A 6,302-nucleotide genomic window follows, 5' to 3' on the forward strand; every position below is an offset into this window, starting at 1 on the left:
AATGTTCTGCATGTAGCCTAGGCATACTTTAGATTTGGTGTATAGATGTGTAGCATATCAAAATGCAATTATGTCGCGCAGACAGTCCGAAACATTGCACGCTCTTAATGGAGCTGCTTTGTATACCCGGGTTAGTCGGATCGCTGGGCCGGGCGGTTACGTTATGAGTGCGAGTCAGCCGAATCAGCCGGCTACGTTGTCATGAGTGGATCAGTAGACGAGCGAGTAACTCCTCGTCAAGGTGAAAAGCAAATCCACAACAAAAGCCATTCTTTCACTTCTGAAATAACATACAATGTTCTACACGTAGGCATAGCCTACTTTTAAATGCAATTAGGTCGCGAAGACAGTCCGAAACATTGCAAGCTCTGTATGGAGCTGCTCAGGCTAGCCGGGTCAGTTGGATCTGCAGGGCGGACCGGTTACGTTGTTATGAGTGCGAGTCAGCCGAATCAGCCGGCTACGTTGTCATGAGTGGATCTGTAGACGAGCGAGTAACTCCTCGTCAAGGTGAAAAGCAAATCCACAACAAAAGCCATTCTTTCACTTCTGAAATAGCATACAATGTTCTACACGTAGGCATAGCCTACTTTTAAATGCAATTAGGTCGCGAAGACAGTCCGAAACATTGCAAGCTCTGTATGGAGCTGCTCAGGCTAGCCGGGTCAGTTGGATCTGCAGGGCGGGCCGGTTACGTTGTTATGAGTGCGAGTCAGCCGAATCAGCCGGCTACGTTGTCATGAGTGGATCTTTAGAGGAGCGAGTAACTCCTCGTCAAGGTTAAAAGAAAATCCACAACAAAAGCCATGCGTTCACTTCTGAAATAACATATATTCTGCACGCATAGCCTACTTTAAAATGCAATTAGGTCGCGAAGACAGTCTGAAACATTGCAAGCTCTGTATGGAGAGTAGGCTAGCCAGTCGGATCAGCCAAGCGGGCCGGTTACGTTGTTGTTATGAGTGCGAGTCAGCCGAATCAGCCGGCTACGTTGTCATGAGTGGATCTTTAGAGGAACGAGTAACTCCTCGTCAAGGTTAAAAGAAAATCCACAACAAAAGCCATGCTTTCACTTCTGAAATAACATATATTCTGCACGCATAGCCTACTTTAAAATGCAATTAGATCGCGAAGACAGTTGCAATGTCCGAAACATTGCAAGCTCTGTATGGAGTTGCTTAAGTAGGCTAGCCTACCTGGGTCATTTGGATCAGCCGCGGGCGGACCGGTTACATTATGTTGTTATGAGTGCGAGTCAGTCGAATCAGCCGGCTACATTGTCATGAGTGGATCTGTAGACGAGCAAGTAGCCTAGTTTCTACTCGTGTCAAGGTGATAATAATAATAGGCCTAATGAGAATAGTAGTAGTAGTAGTAGTAGTAATAATAATAATAATAATAATAACAATAATAATAATTTAGTCACTGCAGGGCATTTCTATGTTCCTGTTTCTATGTCTACATTGAAAGTCAATTGCTTAGGCTAGGTTAAGACAATAAATAAACAGTCAAACTGCTTTCTTTCCTGTGAGTGGGTGGAGGTTTTGATGCTATTATATTAGGCTATTTTATATTATATTATATTATGTTATATTATATTATATTATATATTATATTATATTAGTCTACCTAACATGATATATATATATATATATATATATATATGTATATATATGTATAGCTATGATTAATAGGCTAATAATATTAGTTGCCTAGTATTAGCTGCCTATAATACCTATTAGAATAGATTCCTAGTAGCCTACTATTAGTATATAGTAGTGGTAATAAACATTGTAGCAGAGTAGCATTAGACCTAGGCAAATTTTCTATTGTTAACAAAACAACAACAAATAATTAATTATTATAATATAGGCCTGTCAATACGATCAAAGTTTCTGAACATGAGCACCAAAAAGATGAACAATGTGTGGATGCACTTTGACCAGGAGACCAAAACTCTTAGGCTAAATGCAAGTACTGCAAAAACCTGGTTTCAAATTTATGGAGGATCCACATCCAACATGAGAAGGCACTTAACGAAATGAAGCACCCCACTGCACTGCTTGAACGTAGGACTGAATTTCTTTGCGATTTAGCAATACTGACTCAAGTGACTCAAGTGACTCGTTCAACCCGGATCAGTTTAGTGAGTGACTCAGAATAACCCGGATCCTTAAAAGGAATCGAGTTTGACAGGCCTAACACACACTGGCCAAATCGTCCCAAACTGTAGCCTACCAAATGTTTCTCCTGATCTGAGCAGAAAACACAAGTGCAAGGAAGCTGTTTCTTAGGTTTAAAGCTAAAGAGTAGCCTAATAATTTAGTCAACTTTATAAAGTGCTAAAAAGGCTACAAATGTACCTTTAGTTTTAGTATAGCCTACTGTCGTATGACTTTAATGTTTAAACATTATTTTGACAAACTTACCCATTTAGCCTACCTTCTTGTCCATCTAAAATAACTCCTAGCTTTGCTGCCTCCTTCCTTTCTGTTTTTGCTGTTTGCAAAGTTTCATGTATCCACGGTGGCCTTGGAGACTTGGGTCAGCAACAAAGCTTAAGTGCTGCTTGTGTGCACAATCCACTGTAATTCTGATGCATACAATTATTGAAGAATACATTTGTTTATCTTAGAGAATATAGGTTACAGTGCAGTGATGAGTTATAGTAGGCCAACTTGGAGTGAATATACACACACAGGGGAAATTATCTCTCGTAAGTCTCTCGTAGCCCACTCCGTAGCTGCGTGATAGGCCTACGCACACTGCTGTGCACACCTGCAGACGCTACTGGCCGGAGAATGGAGTGGTGTTTCTCCACAGCTGAGTAATGGCCTGCAGGTTTATTCTGGTAGTGGTTGCAGTAATTCTGACGTTATGCACAAGCAACTGGTGTAGGCTACTATAGAACCTTTGGCAGCACAAACAGCCACGTAAATAGTAGCACGTCTTCTTTTCTCGGTTAAGGTCAGCACGATATAGCTTTGTAAACAACACAAATGTTTCTTTTTTCCTTTTGTTTCTTTTTTTAACAGCACAATCAGCACAAACGATTAGGACTACCATTGGGCATTGATGAAGGGGGGGGGGGGGTGCTGCTGGGTGATGTCTGGCATACGCTACAACTGCTGAGCAACTTCTGCATAGTACACACACGTTTCTTTAAATGGCACAAATCAGCACGCACGTAGCCAAAGCCATCACAACTATTTTGAGGAGATTTGGGCACTGATAAGGGGCTGGATGACGTCACACCTGTAACAAAGCGTGATAACTTTAAAAACATAGCTACACAAATGTTATTTTTAACGGCACAAATCAGCACAAACATAGCACAAACGATTGAGACAATTTTGGTGTGTTTTGGACATTGACGAGGGGCTGGTGACGTCACGCGAGTAATAAATAAACCATAATAACATAGTAGCACAAATGTTTATTTTAACGGCACAAATCAGCACAAACCTAGCACAAACGATTGAGACTATTTTGGAAAGATTTCGACATTGATGGGGGGCTGAGTGACGTCACACGTGTAACAAATAACGTGGAATATCTTAAAAAACATAGTAGCACAAATGTTACTTTTAACGGCACAAATGAGCACAAGCGTAGCACAAACGATTGAGACTATTTTGGGGAAATTTGGACAAGTATGGGGGGCTAAGTGACGTCACTGGCCAGAAAAATGTAAAGTTTAATTACTTAAAACCCTTAACAGCACAAACGATAATTTTTACGGCACAAACCGGCACAAACGTAGCACAAACGAATACCAGTGTTTTTAATAATTTTTGAGTAACATGGGGGGCCAGCTTCACGCAGGTAAACAAATCCAATAGGAGAATCCAAAAGAGATACCTTAAACAGTCCGGGTCAACACAGAGGTAACGAATCCACAGGGCAAAAATTTCCACAAAGGCTTAGAGCTTGAGACACACAGGGTATTCACGAAGACTTAGCAAAGACACAGACAAAGAGCAGGGTTTAAATACACTGACACAATGAGGAAATGAGACATGTGACCAGAGACAATGAGGAACAGGTTAATTGGATAACAAGAGGATTGGGTAACGAGTGACTAGCTAGGGACAGAACTCTTGTTTTTGGCGACATCTAGTGGCCAAAATAGTTAATGCGTGACAGGACCCCCCTCTCTAAGAACGTCTCCTGACGTTCCCTGGACAATCAGGATGTTGGAGATGAAAGTTCTTTTTGAGATCCTTGTCCAGGACGTCCCGTGCTGGGACCCAGGAGCGCTCTTCCGGTCCATAGCCCTCCCAGTCCACCAGATACTGGATCCCGCCACGAACCCGGCGGGAGTCCAGCAACCGGCGAATAGTGTAAGTGAGCTGACCATCAATGATCCGAGGCAGGGGTGGGGCCTTGGGGATAGGGGCAAAGGGGGAAAACAGGACTGGGCGTAACTGGGACACATGGAAAGTGGGATTGATTTTCAGGGACCGGGGCAACTGGAGACGGTAGGTGACCGGGTTAATCCTGTGGGTAACCTTGAAGGGGCCGATAAAACGAGGGGCCAGTTTGCGGGATTCCACCCGCAACGGGATGTCTTTAGAGGACAGCCAAACCTGCTGTCCAGGTCGGAACTGCAGCGCAGGCCTCCGACGGCGATTGGCCTGACGCCGGCTCCTCTCGGACGTCTGCTGCAGTGACTGTCGAGCTCGCCGCCAGGTCCTCCTGCAACGCCGGATGAAGTGCGAGACAGAGGGAACACTGACCTCACCCTCTTGTTCAGGGAACAGTGGCGGCTGGTACCCAAACTGGGTTTGAAAAGGCGACATCCCTGTGGCTGAAGACTGGAGGGTATTATGAGCGTATTCCGCCCACAACAGTTGAGAGCTCCAGGAAGTGGGGTTGTCGGACACCAGACTTCTCAAAGTAGTCTACAGCTGCTGGTTGACCCGTTCAGTCTGGCCATTAGACTGAGGATGATACCCAGATGAGAGGCTGGCTGTGGCTCCAATCAGCTTACAAAAGGCCCGCCACACACAGGAGGAGAACTGGGGACCCCTGTCCGAGACGATGTCCTGGGGGAGGCCAAAAACTCGAAAAACATGGAGAAAAACAAGCTTAGCAGTCTCAAATGCTGTAGGCAGCTTGGGCAAAGGTACGAAACGGCAGGCTTTAGAAAATCTATCAACAATAACCAGAATAACACTGTTACCTTCAGAACTGGTAAGCCGGTGACGAAGTCCATGGACAGATGAGACCAAGGGCGATGAGGGATGGGGAGGGGATGCAGAAGACCTTGTGGACGTTGATGTTGGTTCTTACTCTGGACGCACACAGAGCAGCTGGCCACAAAGGCCTTGATGTCTTTTAACATACCAGGCCACCAGAAATGTCTCTGGAGAAACTCATGGGTCCTCTGGGACCCAGGATGGGCAGTGAGGTGGGATGAATGGCCCCATTGAAGAACCTGGGACCGTACAATCCGGGGCACATACAGCAGTCCCATTGGGCCAGTTCCAGGATCTGGGTGTTTCAGAAGTGCCTTCTTCACAGTCGCCTCAATCCCCCAGCGGATAGGTGCCACTATTCGTTTAGCAGCAATAATGGTTCTCACCTCATCATCTACCCGACTTGAGGGAAGGAATTGCCTAGAGAGTGCATCCGGCTTCTTGTTCTTGGTTCCAGGGCGGTATGAGAGCGTGAAATCAAAACGAGTGAAGAACAGTGCCCACCGGGCTTGACGGGGGTTCAGCCGTTTGGCCTGTTGGAGGTATTCTAGGTTCTTGTGGTCAGTCCATACCAAGAACGGATGCTGGGCCCCCTCCAGCCAGTGTCTCCATTCTTCCAGGGCACGCTTAACTGCCAATAGCTCTCTATCTCCAACATCATACCTGGTCTCGGTATCAGTCAAACGGTGGGACATGAAAGCACAAGGATGCAGCTTTCCATCCGATGAGTGTTGAGACAGGACAGCACCTATCCCAACATCTGATGCGTCCACCTCAACAATGAATGGCAATGTTGGATCGGGCAGCGTCAGAATGGGGGCAGAGGAAAAGCTTTGCTTCAGCTCCTTGAATGCCTTATCTGCCTCCTGAGTCCAAAAAAAGGGCACATTGTTTTTCTTAGTCAGCCTGGTAATGGGAGCAGCCACAGAACTGAAACTTCGGACAAATTTGCGATAGAAATTAGCAAACCCCAGAAATATTTGGATCTCCTTGACAGACCCAGGAGTAGCCCAGTTACTCACTGCTCGTGTCTTCTTAGGATCCATTTCAACACTGCCTTCCCTGATGATGAATCCAAGGAAGGACACCTCAGTGGTGTGG

Source organism: Alosa pseudoharengus, unplaced genomic scaffold (genome assembly GCF_046254945.1).
Source record: "Alosa pseudoharengus isolate Yale_2024_CS ecotype anadromous, Long Island Sound unplaced genomic scaffold, YU_APseudo_1.1 YU_APseudo_1.1_scf_20, whole genome shotgun sequence".
NCBI lineage: Eukaryota > Metazoa > Chordata > Actinopteri > Clupeiformes > Clupeidae > Alosa > Alosa pseudoharengus.